The 14,309-nt window shown below is 44.9% G+C and overlaps 1 protein-coding gene across 1 annotated transcript in view; it reads right to left on the minus strand.

Annotated features, from left to right (window-relative positions):
- Positions 1–14,309, minus strand: part of ASMTL (acetylserotonin O-methyltransferase like) — a 296,820-nt gene that overhangs the window by 267,992 nt on the left and 14,519 nt on the right. The window lies entirely within an intron of this gene.

The following is a 14,309-nucleotide window of genomic DNA, read 5'->3' on the forward strand; positions in this document are numbered from 1 at the left end:
CCAGCCCCAAAATTCAACTTCCTGCAATCAGCAAGAGGGGTACTTTGCACTTACTCCTAGAGGGCCTATCGCCACAATTTCACAAGTAGCATCTTTAAGTCTCCTTCAGCACTTAAGTTGATGGAACACAAAGAGAGCACTCGCCGAGAGAGGGGTACACAAAAAAGGGCCATGAAAGCTGACTACAATCCAAAATAGTTGCCATTGATGAAAACGTTCAGATCATGATATGGAATGGTTACTTTACTGGAGGAACTGGCTATGCCTGCACTTGCGAGCAACTCAGAAGAGGACATATAAAAGGACAAACACAAGAACAAGTACGTTTTGCAATGACCGAGGTTTATCTGATGAAGATTATGTTTAGTAGGCCTTTCTGCGAGATCTTGGTTTCTGTCAATGCCTGCATTACTATTAATAACTGCTAATTCCTATAACACAAATTACTGGACAATTATTACTCCGAAATTTCTGAGTAGTGTAATAAGTGTATTTATTTTCAAATTGTGGCTACCAGTGACAGGTGGGTGTTAGTTTTCGGGAAAGAGGACAGGATATCATCACCTGTGCGCCTACTCCTCCTTCACACATCCACTTAGGTTGTTTCTGCCCATACTGCTGTCGTCAGTCACATCCCAGGCCTTACTGATGCAAGCCTTGGCACCCATACCTGGAGTGACAGCTTTTCACAGAACCCACTACCAAGGACTTCTGGGTTTGAAGCCATCGCCGCTTGGGGATATGATGTCCTCATCACTTCAACTTCCCCAAACCCCAAGGTAAAATACTTTCCAAGTACTGACATTAGTATCCTTGAAGACTGAAGTGAGTTAAGAGTACAAGTTGCAGTAAGTACAAGCATGCAATATGATTTTTATTGAATGGGAATGATGTTTGATGAAGATGGGATATAGATGTTGGTACAGTACAGGTCCAGCATGGTGCAGAAACGTACACAATAGTCATATAAAAGGTTCTGGCTAGCTGTGATTAGGTGATAAGTCCCACTCAGGAGCTCACTGCGTGGACAGCTACAAAACTGGCACTTTGTAGTCAGACTTTTCTGAGGACTAGGAATGCAGTTAGAGCCAGAATGTTAAGTGAACATTCAAGTCCAAGGGGGGAAAGAAAAAAAGAATCTATGAAATCAAAGCTGAGATTAAATGTTTTAAGTCATGGGTACGCTGTCCTCACACTAGAGATCAGTTGTAGTCTGTGGCTTTCCCATCGTGGATGGAAGGTGAACAAAAATCATAAAGCTGCTACTTGCGGTTATTTGAATATGGATAAGAGAGTGGCACCTTAAACATAGGTTTGTGTGTGCTCCTGTTAGTCTGCTTGTTTCGGACATTACTTAGTGAGTTAGAGCAGTGGTTCTCAACCTTTTTACTTCTTTGAAACCCATTTAATGATTTCTGGAGTCCGGGGACCCTTACTGAATCACTGTTGAGATCCAGGGACCGCCACTAAGTCATTAATGGAAGCCAGGGAGCCATTTCAATGATTTGACCATCAAAACAATATACAAAACTGCAGAAACAACCATTAATCAAACAAATCTACAAATGATTAACTATTTAATTTAACTCACAAAAATACTTAAAAACAAAATCAAAATGTTCATTTTAAGGAGGTTAGGTTTTTTTTTTAAATTTAATTCAACAGAGACCACCCATCTTCCATACTATATTGTGTTTGATGCATTTGCACTGCTCCTGTGAATCCTCCGAAGACACCAACTTACTTTCTAACATCGAATTTCAAATTCCTACACATTTACAGAACGTTTGAAAAGGCTGAATTATACATTTTGCATCTATATTTATTTTCACATTATCAATGCTATTTCGTTTTGTAAGCAGTCACGACCCCCTGGGCGGGGGTCGTGGATCCCAAGGGGTCCTCTGAAGGCAGGTTAAGAACTGAGGATTTGGAGGGTTAGAGGACCACAGCTACTAAGCTGAGGTATAACTGGCTAAACGAAATCCAGCCATAGCATGCGTCAGGTAACAGGAAGAGCTACATCATTTGTAATGTAAAGGATAGGTTACCGTTAGCACCCATCATGTTCGTTAAGGAGCAACATTACACTGGTAGTATACAATGATAATGGTATTTAATACACATTTTTCAAGGTCCAGCTTAATAAATGATCTGACTTTTATTCAGGCACGAATATTGGTTAATTGGTATATAGGGACATTATGACTTTAATATCGATTTAAAACTTGTGGCACCATGTACACTTTTTAAGGACAGCTCTGTGACTCCCCCCCCCCCCCCCCCCCCCCCCCAGTGGACTCAACAATCTTAGAGTACATTGGCAGTACTCCATGTTTTTAGAACAGTAACATACAGACAGCAAGGTTGAAATGGACAGGGAGTGACCCTAAGGTTTCTTTACTAATCTTATGTGCTACCAGCTAGTCATACCGAGCAATGGAGAGAATGCAGAATTGTAGAGTTGGTCGTAGTCGATTGTAATTCAGGCACAACTCTTTCTGCTGGTATTCCTGGAGGGAACAAGTCCTAGTAGCCTTTCCTTAGTAGGATCCTGCTAGTCCCCTATAACACAGTTTCTTACATCTCCCCACATGGTGTGCATGGCATGTTACAGACCTTTGGCTGGGAAACCATATGCAGTGTGAATAGTCCTCTATGGAGTATACAAGAGTAGTTGAATAAAATAAGGTTTCTATCCAGGTAGCCTTTTTCCTAGCTTAAAGGCGTGAGGTCATAAATGCTGCTCAGCCTGCAATGCAGCCCCATAGACATTATAGATGGCACTGCAATGCAAATACACACTTGGGTCAATAACAGCCTGTTTTCTGTCTTGGCAGGCAAGTTCCCTATCGCTCCTCCCTCTGATGTCATTTTGACGAGAAAAGACCTGGGCAAAGACCCTGCTTTCATCTGCAGTTAGAGTATATTAACTTATTGCTAACAGCCTCGCCTCAATGCTGTGGAAAAGTTAAGCAGGCCAGAAAGGACTCATGAACCAAGTGTGTGCCAAGGGGTTTCAGGACTATCAAACAGTATGGTGAGTCAGCCTGCACCTTAACCACCCAATGCGATACTTGACTTTATGGGGGCCCGAATTTACCATTTTCCAGCCCTAAAGGTACACAGACCTATTTCTTGTTTAACTCGTGCCTTGGGACAGTATCTGGTTGGCTGAAACTCCCAGAATATCCGCATATGAAGTTGCATTTGAATCCTGACCACCTATCTCAGATACCCCATCCCAAAGCCTATGATGTTTTGCATCCACACTGCTCTCTCAGGAGCATTTGTTGGCTGCTAGGCCCATTCCCGGACCAGTAAGCCCCTGCATTGACTAGCGACTAAGATCGGTTTGGCCCTTAACTGTCTTCACCTTGAACTATGTCCCACTGTGGAGACTAACTGCCAGGGGCACACCGGCACACGGTTAGCTGGGTACAAAGATTATTTCATCTGGCCCACTAGCACCCTAAACCAACTTGGATCTGGTGTGGAACATCTGTTTGTATGTGGGTAGCGGATTTTGGGCTAGTTTTCCAGAATGAGGTTGCCATTAATCAGGCATGATATGACAATAGAGTGTGGATGAGCTTTTAAGTATTTTCAAGAAGAGAATAGCTCTTGCTGTATGCTTGATATGGCGGCACATTAAGAGCTTCCTAGGAGGTGATAACTGTTGTGAAAGTTATCCATTTACCTGGAACATAGCATGATTCAGGGACTGCTGTAAGAAGAGCCCCATCAAGCTCTAGAAAGGCGCCACTGTAGCGTGGTAAATGGAAGAGCCCTAGGCGGTGGCCAGCGGGGAGAAGCCAATGGGAACTACTTGTTATACCAAGTGATGGAGCCCACAGTTCAGACAGATCACTGTGGGAGACTGATGATTTGTCTGGGGGAGCTCCACGTGACCTGCAATAATTTTGAGTAAAAAACACAAATGTAGAGCCCCATGGTGCCAGCCTTTAGAGGAGCAAACAAAGAACAGTTTAGGACTCATACGCTTGACAAAGCTTAGGTGTATTAAAAGACCTGCAAGGTACCTGTCATCGTATTAAGTTTAAAATAGTGGAAGTTGAGGAGGAAATCAAAGGCAGTCTGGCAATGACTGAGAAGGTAGCAAATCTTTGGAGGGGTGTGTTGCAGGTAGATCTGATTTTAAAGAGAAGACTGGACATAGAGCGTTTTAACCAAAGATATTTCAACTTACTTTATACACCTACATTCGATGGTGTAACTGTAGGAGCTCCCCCCTTACAATGCTGGGTGCACCACAGGTACTATCCAGAAGTTTCTACAAGTGGTGCAGTGAGGACAGTCTTGTTGCCACATCACAGCCCTAAAAGTCATCAGGCTACCTACAAACAGCTTGTTTGGCGGATGGCCTAAAGTGGGTCAGATAGTTACCCTCAGTGCGGTCTGACCTCAACCAGACAGAAGAAATAATCAGAACTAGGGGGCTCATTAGGTTGGCGGACAGACACAAGTCTGTCCGCCATCCTTGTGTAAACCAGGACCGTCCACCATGGATGCGGCGGCTCCGCACACCCGATCACGATGCGACCGCCACCAAGGCGGTCGGATCTTGATCATTAACATTGCGGCGGGTGCTGCCGAGAGCCGCCGCAATGTCAATATGCCATGCTCTGCATTTTACAGCACTACGTGGCAGGCACCACACGGTGCCTGCCACGTAGTGCTGTGAAATGTAGGGGGGGTAGTGCACCCTCGCCTCCCCCAACACAAGGGGGGTCCGCAACGGGCCCCCAAAACCAATCCCCGGCAGCCTTTCCACCGCCATGGAAAGGCTGTCTACAGCCAACATTGTAATTTGGCGGACGGTGCCTGCTAGGCAGCGCCGCCATTTTACTGATGAAGACCGCTCCGCCAGCCAATTGTAAGGATTGCCTGTGGTGGTTCCGTGGCGGACGGTCTTTGCGACCATCGCGGTCTGATTCCCCCCGCCATCCTAATTTGGCAGGGGGAAAATCGTGGTCGGAGGACAGAAGGACCGCCACCGCATGGCTGGCGGTGGCGGTCCTTCCGCAATCCTAATGAGCGCCTAGGTTCCGTATGATTCAACCGTCTCGAGTCGAGCAACTCTCCTGAGGAGGCAGAAACCTCAGACAGTTAAAAAGAAGTAGATTCACAGACATTTCAAAGCATCTTTGTTTTTTTCTGAGAATGAGGTGGTCCACAAATTAAAGTGGCCTGCCCTCCCTGACTCTGAAGTAACAGTAGATTCTGCATACAGATCCTTGCTGGGTTGTCCGGTGAATGATGCATGCTTCTTAGGTCTGTCTACTAGCTCATATTTCCTAGGTCAAAGTGAGTGGCATAACCCTGTGTACTGTGGAAGTATACCCAGTTATCCATGTATAATGTTAGTTAGAAGATTAGATTATGCGATTAGGCGGACACGGCAGAATAAGACCTCCCCTTTACCCCAGAGGAGATACACTATGCCATTTCCCTGCTGAAGGCCGGGAAAACACCTGGGCCAGACGGCTTTCCGCAAGAGTATTATGCGCCTTACAGGGACCTGTTGGTTCCCCATCCCTTAGAGCTCTACCAACACGTCGCCGAAGTGGGCTCTCCCCCCCCCCGCCCGCCCAAGACCGATGTGGCAACTGTTGTGATCCCCAAGACCCAGCCGCCCTATTCTGTTTGTGCAGACTACCGCCTGATCTCTTTAATCAATACTGAAATGAAAATATATGCCACAGTCCTGACCCAACGACTCCGCCCCCTTCTACACAAGCTGGTCCACCCGGACCAGTGTGGCTTCATGCCAATGCGTAGCACCAGATTTTGCCTAAGGCGCCTTCCCCTCGCCCTAGCCCACCGCCAGCTCCTCGCACCGTACCTGAAGCTTCTCCTTGTATTTCGAAAAAGCTTTCGATACGGTAGACTGGCGGTACTTGGATGACGTCCTTCAGACGATGGGCTTTGGCCACCAAATCCGACGCCTTGTCCAAGTCCTCTACTCCAATCCGAGTGCCAGAGTACTTACCAACGGAGCCCTCTGGAAGGCATTCCCAATACAGAGAGGCACATGACAGGGGTGCCCCCTCTCACCCCTACTATTCCCGGTGGCAATGGAACCGTTGGCCTGCCTCATTCAGGACGATCATCGGGTCCTTGGCTGGGCTTGGGGAAACCATCACGTTGACAAAATCGCCCAGTATGCGGACGATGTCCTGCTTTTCCTGGCGGACCCAGCCAGCTCTGGCCCTGGATCGTTCAAATACCTAGGAATATGGGTGGCTCTGCTCCCAGAGCTGGAATGGGCACTAAACATTACCCCACTGGTCAAGAGAGCCAAGGACGACCTCAAGTGGCAAGCTCTACCACTCAACCCTCTCGGGAGGGTGGCATTGTTCAAAATGATGATCCTCCCCCGCTTCTTATATATAATTCAGAACACCACCTTCCATTTTCCGAGCAGCTGGTTTAGGGAGATGGATGGGGTGACCACGAGGTTTCTGTGGGGAGGGGGTGAGACCGCGTGTTGCCCTTGCCCGTTGCACGATCCCACCCTTTGACAGAGGCATGGGTATGACCGATCTCCACTTATACTATTTAGCCACCAGATTCCTTGTTATTCACGACTGGTTCACCGGGAGCTAGTCTGACCCAGCCCACAAAACGGAGCTCAAGGACCTGAACTTCCCCCAAATACGGGACCCCAATACCCAAAGCGATACCACCGATAACCAGAGCGGTTATCGTGGCATGGCGCACGGCCCTGCGGCACACGCGATGGGATAAACGACTGAGCCATCACACGCCTCTCTGGCAAGGCCTATTGTTGAGGGAAGGGGCAACCCTCACAGGCTTCCGACAATGGGACCACATAGGGACATCTCTACTAGGGGATGTTTGGGTAGGGGACCATATTAGGGCGTTCCCCGACTTAAAGAAACGCTACACCCTCCACACCTCCCAATTTTAGAAATATTTGCATCCCCGCCATGCCCTTAATGCGCACATCCCAACAGGCACGTCACTCCCCAAATTCAGCCCGCTGGAAGCCCAAGTCATGATGGGGAACCTGGGGAGGAGAGGGGTGTCTCAGATATATTGCACCCTAGTCAACAACAGCCCAACAACTCTTGACCCACTCCGTACCCGCTGGGAGGGATGGCTGGGTCCTCTGGAGGAGGAGGATTGGTGCGATGCCCTTATGGCTCCCAAAACCATTACGACCTCGGCCAAACTTCGCCTCATTCAGATCTACTATCTGCATACGGCTTACCTCACCCCAGCGTGCCTACATAAAGCAGGCTTGCGTTCCTCTCCAAATTGTACATGCTGCGCCAAGCACCGGCAGATTTCTATCACATGGTGTGGACATGCCCCAACCTTACCCCATACTGGTCAGGGATAGAGTCCGAACTCACACAGATCCTGGGGTGGCAGGTCCCCCACAACCCCTTACGTCTCATCCTTGGGGTGGTGAACGGCCTGGATGGCTCTAGAGCGGACAAACGATTTCTCGGGATGACAATTGCTGTGGCCAAGCGAGAGATCGCAGCAGCCTCGGTGCAGGTCAAGCCCCCAAGTATAGCAAAATGGCACCAAGGGGTGGATTGGTGTGCCACTCAAGAAGAACCCTTATTTGAGGCTCGTGGATGCCCAGCCAAATAAAACAGGGTCTGTGGCAAATGACTAAATCAAATGGACTAAATGTACCACACTTGCACTTCTATACATATGTGTAATGCCCTTCTGTCTTTGTGGCTTGCTCGACCAATGATCTACCTGTATTCCAAATTGCCTCTTGCGGAAATGACTTATATCATTTTGAAATGTCTTGTGCTGACGTTTTGTTTGCTCTTTAAAACCATTATTTATCAAAAAAAAGAATAGCGAGTTTATATTTTGCAGCAGTGTTACTTAATTATTTTGTCACTTTTACATGTGCTGATACTGTCTGGGTAAAGGTTTCACCTCATTAGTATCAGTTTAGCACATAAACACAGCAATCAGCAATCAAAAAATGACCAGTCGACCTTCACAATGGGTATTCCACAGCGTTTTTTTATTAATATTTTATCCGTTTGGGCTGGATGCAGCAGATGATAGATTTTGTGGAAAATCCATAATTATGCCAAAGATGTCACATCTGTAGTGTTGCATTATTCAAGTGGCTTGGGCTATGAGCTTCACTTATTTACTATACTTTGTTCTTGAAAGAGTAATAGCATTATCAAGAACAGGTTCAGGAGACTTTTTCTGCTTCTCATCAGAAAACATCTGCTGAGCCTAGGTCAGCAAAGATATCTTGAGAGTTTGTGACACAAGGTGTGAAAGGGATGTTTGTTTTTCTAAATCAAGAGTCGGCAGAATCTTATTTCAAGGATCAGTCTCATAAAACACGATTCTGATTTTGGTCCTTCATGTGCTGTTTGTGTTCATCATCATATGTTTGTTAATGTGTAGGACCTTCTCCTGCTCTGGGTTTTACCAAGCTGAATACATAATTAGAACTGTTCATGATAATGCTTTCACCTGGGTTATTAAAACATTCTCTCCTCTGGCAACAATATAATTCCTATGTAAAATGTTGAATTTTTTCATCAAGTTTTTGGTTGACTTTGGTACACAGTAATATTTTCCATTTGGCTACCTATGACATAGGGGTTAGATGCCCATTTGTCACTGAAGTCTTAAAACTGTTACATATGCAGTATATCTCAAATTTGTAGAGCATGAACTTTGATGTAATGCTTAGATTATATATTGTTAATCTTCATTATGCCGACTCGGCACTACTTGTCACAATAACTTACAAAATGCATTTCTGTAGACTTAACCCTACCTACTGCTTCCATTTACAAGCAACAATATGTTCTCTTTCCATGTAATAAGCCCACCTCCCTTCTCCCCAAAATTAACAAACGAAAAAATAAAATCACATTTTCTGCAATTAGTGGTACATTTTCACTGATTGCCACATCCAATGTAGACACATTAACATCATTGTTCAACGTTTCATCAGATTTCAACACTGTCAAGACAGTTTCTTGATCTCTTTGAAAACTTGTGTTTATTTTCGGGCAAAAACTCAGATTTAATTGCATCACCATTTTCTCTTCAAATATTTGGTGGTGGTATACACATTAAAGCATTTAACTCACCTAAACCCCTTGCACTCGTGATGGCAACTAAAAAGAAAACTTTCAAATGCGTTTTTTTAAACATTTGACCTCCAAGGTTCAAATGGGTGTTCTTTAAAGATGTCAGCACCTACTGTAACTCCCAAGAATGGAAATGATTTCTTATTCTGGATCTCAAAGACACTAAACCTTTGAATAATTCTGACACCCAACTTTCTACCACAAACAAGATTCCCCATATTGGGCGAAATGCTTTACTAGCTGCACCACTGCCTCTTCACCATTGCTATAGTAAGGCCAAAATTCAACCTTCTTGAAATTGTAAAATTATGTTTGGTGGCTAATCCCTGGAAGACCAGACTTCTTTTGACACCATGTATGAAAAGATAACCAGGAATGATTTTACACCTTTCTAATTCAAGGTATCCTCCCCGCTTAGATAGACATTGAAGATTGGCAGGGATAATCCTAATTTCACCAGTGCCTCCCTCTCAACTTCCATACCGCTAGCCTTAGATGCTGCAGTCAACTTTGGTTGAACTGGTAGCACCATACACTAATAAACTGGACGAAACAACACATCCTGTGTTAACATTTCTTACAACAACGAAAAGAATTACCACCTTGCCCAGAATGAGCAAACTAGATTTAACTCTGCCTCTTCCCTTTACACTTTGGCTATGAGGCAAGGTATCAGAGATTTCGAAGGAAAAGCATACAACATCACCCTGAAGCCCCTGATCGCCAAAGCATGTATCCCCACTGCCAGAGTGTCCTGTAATCTGGAGTAAAAGTGCGGAAGAACAGAATTGTGACAATCTGCAAAGAGATCAATCTCTGGTGTCCCAAACTTCCTGCAAATCTCCTGGAATACTTGAATTGTTCTTATTTTAAGATTCTGTGATGAAGGGGAAATTCTGCTGGGAACTTCCGCTCTCTCAGTTTCTTTCCCCCTTGTATGAGCTGCTGTGATTGACAAAACATGTTTTTCTGGCCACAATACCGTCCTTTTCATCAGACCATTCAATGATTGTCACCATGTTCCAAACTGTCAATTTATATAAGACAATGTGACTACATTGTCCTAACCACTAGTGCTGAGTGGGAAAAAATCATCCTTGAATACCTGCATTACTTTACATGCCGCTATCATCTCCCATGAGTTACAAGGCTGACATTTCTCCTCCACAGCCTAATACCCTGAGCAATGTCTCCAAAGCTACCAACATACCAAGGTCCTGCATTCGTAGTCAAAGTTTTTACCACAGGAGGAACCTAAGGAGCCCCATTGATCAGAGTCTCTCATTGAAACCGCCAGCCCATCTTACTCCAGATTTCCTCTGTTACAGGGATGCAAAATGTGTAATTATGAACTGCAAAACTGAAGAATGTGAAGAACTAGTGGGCCCATATGTAGACGGGCCCATGGAATGACAAACAAACAGGTCATCTAAAAGAAAATAGTTGCATTAAGGATTATGGTCTAAATAAAAGACTGTTCACATAGACCGACAACACGGATTATTCACCATGTTCCCCCGAACTTGTAGTCAGTCCCGCCCCCAATGCATCATCCCTCTTCAACAAAAGATTCAACCTCAACCTCAGCATCAGCCTGTATCTGCTGCACATCAGAAGACATTGTATTCCTTTGTCTGTCTAAAAACAAGCCCCAAAGTACCTCAGTTTCTTGGACAGATGAAGCTTTGAATTCTGAAAATTATAATAAATTCAAACGGCTTCAGAATCTTGATGATTCTCTAAGTGACTTGAGTTCTGAATTGTGCCACAATGAGAAGGTTGTCCAAATAAGGATGAATGAGAATGTTCTCCCGTTGTAATAATGCTATTGCTATAGCTAACACCTTGATGAACACTTTGGGCAAAGCTTTGAAGACAGATGGTAGCACTTGAAACTGCTAATTTCTCTCCCTTACATCAAATGTCATGACCTTCTGACAAGATTTGACCATGGGAATACCTAGGTAAGCATCCTGCAGCTCCAATGACCTTCTAAAACCGTCCTGCGCCACCAATGGAGTCACTTGTAATTTTTAAATGAAGGGTCCAGAAGAAATTGAAATCCTTCTGGTCTATCACTAACCTGTACTGACTGGACTGTTTCTTAAACAGAAACACAGTTGAATACCAAGCCTCCCATTCCTACACTTCTGGCACTGGTAGAATTGCATTTTACTATATCAATACAAAAACGTTTTCCTGCAGTGCCCTTCCCTTGACTATTATTTGGATGGTGCCTTAAAATGTATCTGAATTTGGAGGCACCAGAAATACTCTAACATGTAACCTTGTGAATAGGATTTATACCACCAAATGGTTTTTGACTGCCTCTTTCCATCTGTCCTGAAATCTTGACAAGCGATCAAGCATTGTTTTAGACAAATATATCGTCCCATAGCGAGTAATCATTGCTTTTTCCTTTCTTTCTTTTTAAAGAAGATCTACACTACAGACAAGCGACTGGCATACTCCCAGTGTTTCAAGGCCTCCAATGTTCAGGTAAATATTTCTTTAATACTGTAGTTCCTCCAGGGAAAGTCGCTATCAGTACAAAGAAGGGCCAGATGTCTCAAGAATTGCTTTTGCGATTCTTAAATAGCAAAATTTACCGATTCGCTATGTATGTAGGATTTGCAAACTTTTTTGCGTATCCTTAACATTTCCTATTAGCATTAGGGAATGCATTCCCATTCATTCCTATGGGCCTATAGGCCCATAGGGATGAATGGGAATGCATTCGCAATTTGCGAGTACCAAATTGGTAATCTCAAATTGCGAATGCAATTGCGAGAGTTCTAGGGGCCCTAAAGGCACCCTTTATGCACTCCCAGAAAAGGTAAGTATGCACATGTGGTGCATACACATGCCCTAAAGGCATGTTTGCGCGCTACATGGCACTTTGAAAAATGCATTTTTGTGCATTTTTCAAGGAATCGCAAATTACCATCAACTTGAAGTTGGTGGTAATTTGCGATACCTAAATGCACATTCGCATTTAGCGATTGCTACATGAATTACATTTAGGGCGATTCCCTAACTGTATTTGCAATTTAGGTAATCGCAAAAAGTTGTGATTACCCATTTTGCAAATGCCAAGAGTTTGATACATTGCAAAAGGCATTTTTGCGTTCACAAACGGGCAGATTCTGCGAATCGGCCCGTTTGCGAACGCAAAAAGCCTTGATACATCTGGCCCTTAATGAGGTTTACAGAAATTGAAAAGCGCGGGCCCTGGACCACCACTTATAGTGGAACTAAATACAATTAAGATTCCATACTATCTCTGTCAGTCTAATAACTTTCTCAAAAAAAGAAATGGGACAGAGCACTGTAGTCTCATGTAAACAATATTTTAAATAAAGAAACGCAGGCCCAAGAGCCGCCATGTCTTGTGAACATGGCTTTTTTCTAAAGAACCCCGGGCCCAAGCACCACGCTTAAACATTTCATCGGGCCAGAGCAGCATTATGTTAAACATATAATAGATAACAATAGCCGGTTTAGGAACGCGCCAGCACACTATCTGCTAAAACAACAAGCATTGAAAATGCAATAGGTCTCGCATTTGATTAAGTTAAAGCCATTTACTTTGCTAATGGTATTGTATAGCAAAGCAAATGGCTTTAACTTAATGAAGTTCTAGCCCCAATGCATCCTTAAATGTCCAATGTACAGCCGGGGTTGACACTCCTATTACCCCTGCCCTCCAGTGACACTTTACCTGTCACGGGTGGTGGTGGTGGTGGACGTGGTGGTGGTGGATGTGGTGGTGGTGGACGTGGTGGTGGTGGACGTGGTGGTGGTGGTGGACGTGGTGGTGGACGTGGTGGATGTGGTGGTGGTGGAGGACGTGGTGGTGGTGGTGGAGGACGTGGTGGTGGTGGAGGACGTGGTGGTGGTGGAGGACGTGGTGGTGGAGGACGTGGTGGTGGTGGTGGACGTGGTGGTGGTGGAGGACGTGGTGGTGGTGGAGGACGTGGTGGTGGTGGAGGACGTGGTGGTGGTGGTGGAGTTGGTGGTGGAGGACGTGGTGGTGGACGTGGTGGTGGTGGACGTGGTGGTGGATGACTATAGGGTAGGAGGGTGCTGGCAGAATGCGGAAGGAGAGGAGGATCTCGAAGTGGGCACATGGGAGAGCAGAAAGAGGACGAATATTAGACACAAAAAACGACAGATAGAACACAAAACAGATTTAACGGGGTGGTCCCTTCTTATAGCTTATGTGAATGTTCCTTAGCACCCCGTTTTTAGTAAACAGGGGGACCATGGGGAGATTAATTGATTAATCACACAAGATGATCGCGTGTGGAAGCTGGTGTTGTTCGAGTCACAGCGTTGGCTTGCCAATGTGTGGTTCTAGGCTTATTAGTTAATCTCCCGTGCCTTCTAAAAGGCAATGTATTCCTGTGTAAATGTGCTCTTGTGTATTGTAACTGGGTGTCTTGTAAAGGTCTCTACTACTCTGGAGTTCAGTTTGCGCTGTATGAATTTGCTAAACAAACAGCCAGCAGACCTTGTAGAGCAAGAGCCTATTATATACGTTCATGTAGTGCACGCACAGCAATGAGGGCTCTGTACAGCCCAGTACTGCACACTACACAACAAACAAATATCCGTTCATGTAGCGCACGTTCAGCAATGAGGGCTCTGTACAGCCCAGTTCTGCATTTAAAATTTAAAGCGCAATGCTCCGTTAATTAAAAAAAAAACACGTCGTGCCTGCAGTGAGAGTGGCTCACAAAGGAAAGAAACAAGCGCGGTCCCGAAAGTGAAAGAGGACCACGCTGCAGCCGGAGCATGGGGATCTCTTGTCTTTATGGGGCCATGTGTTTCTAATTAGAAACACATGGCTCCATAAAGATAAGAAAGTGGTTCAAGCCCTCTTCTGAAAGTCCTCCTTAACAATAAATCTCACCGAGCAAGCAGTGCATGCGCTTCCACGCTAGGCAAGACCTAACAAAAAAGGCCCAAGCACTGTCAAAGAAATAAAAACAAGCATTTACAATGCAACGATCTCGGGATTGTTAAAGTTAGAGCTATTGGCATTGCTCATGACATTTTCGTTTAGGTTTTTGTTTTTAAAACGTTTAAAGAAACGGCATTGTTATTTACAATGTCAATAGCTTAATCACTCTCAAATGCGAGACCTATTGCATTTGCACCCAC

The sequence above is a fragment of the Triturus cristatus genome, chromosome 8 (assembly GCF_964204655.1).
Source record: "Triturus cristatus chromosome 8, aTriCri1.1, whole genome shotgun sequence".
Lineage (NCBI taxonomy): Eukaryota > Metazoa > Chordata > Amphibia > Caudata > Salamandridae > Triturus > Triturus cristatus.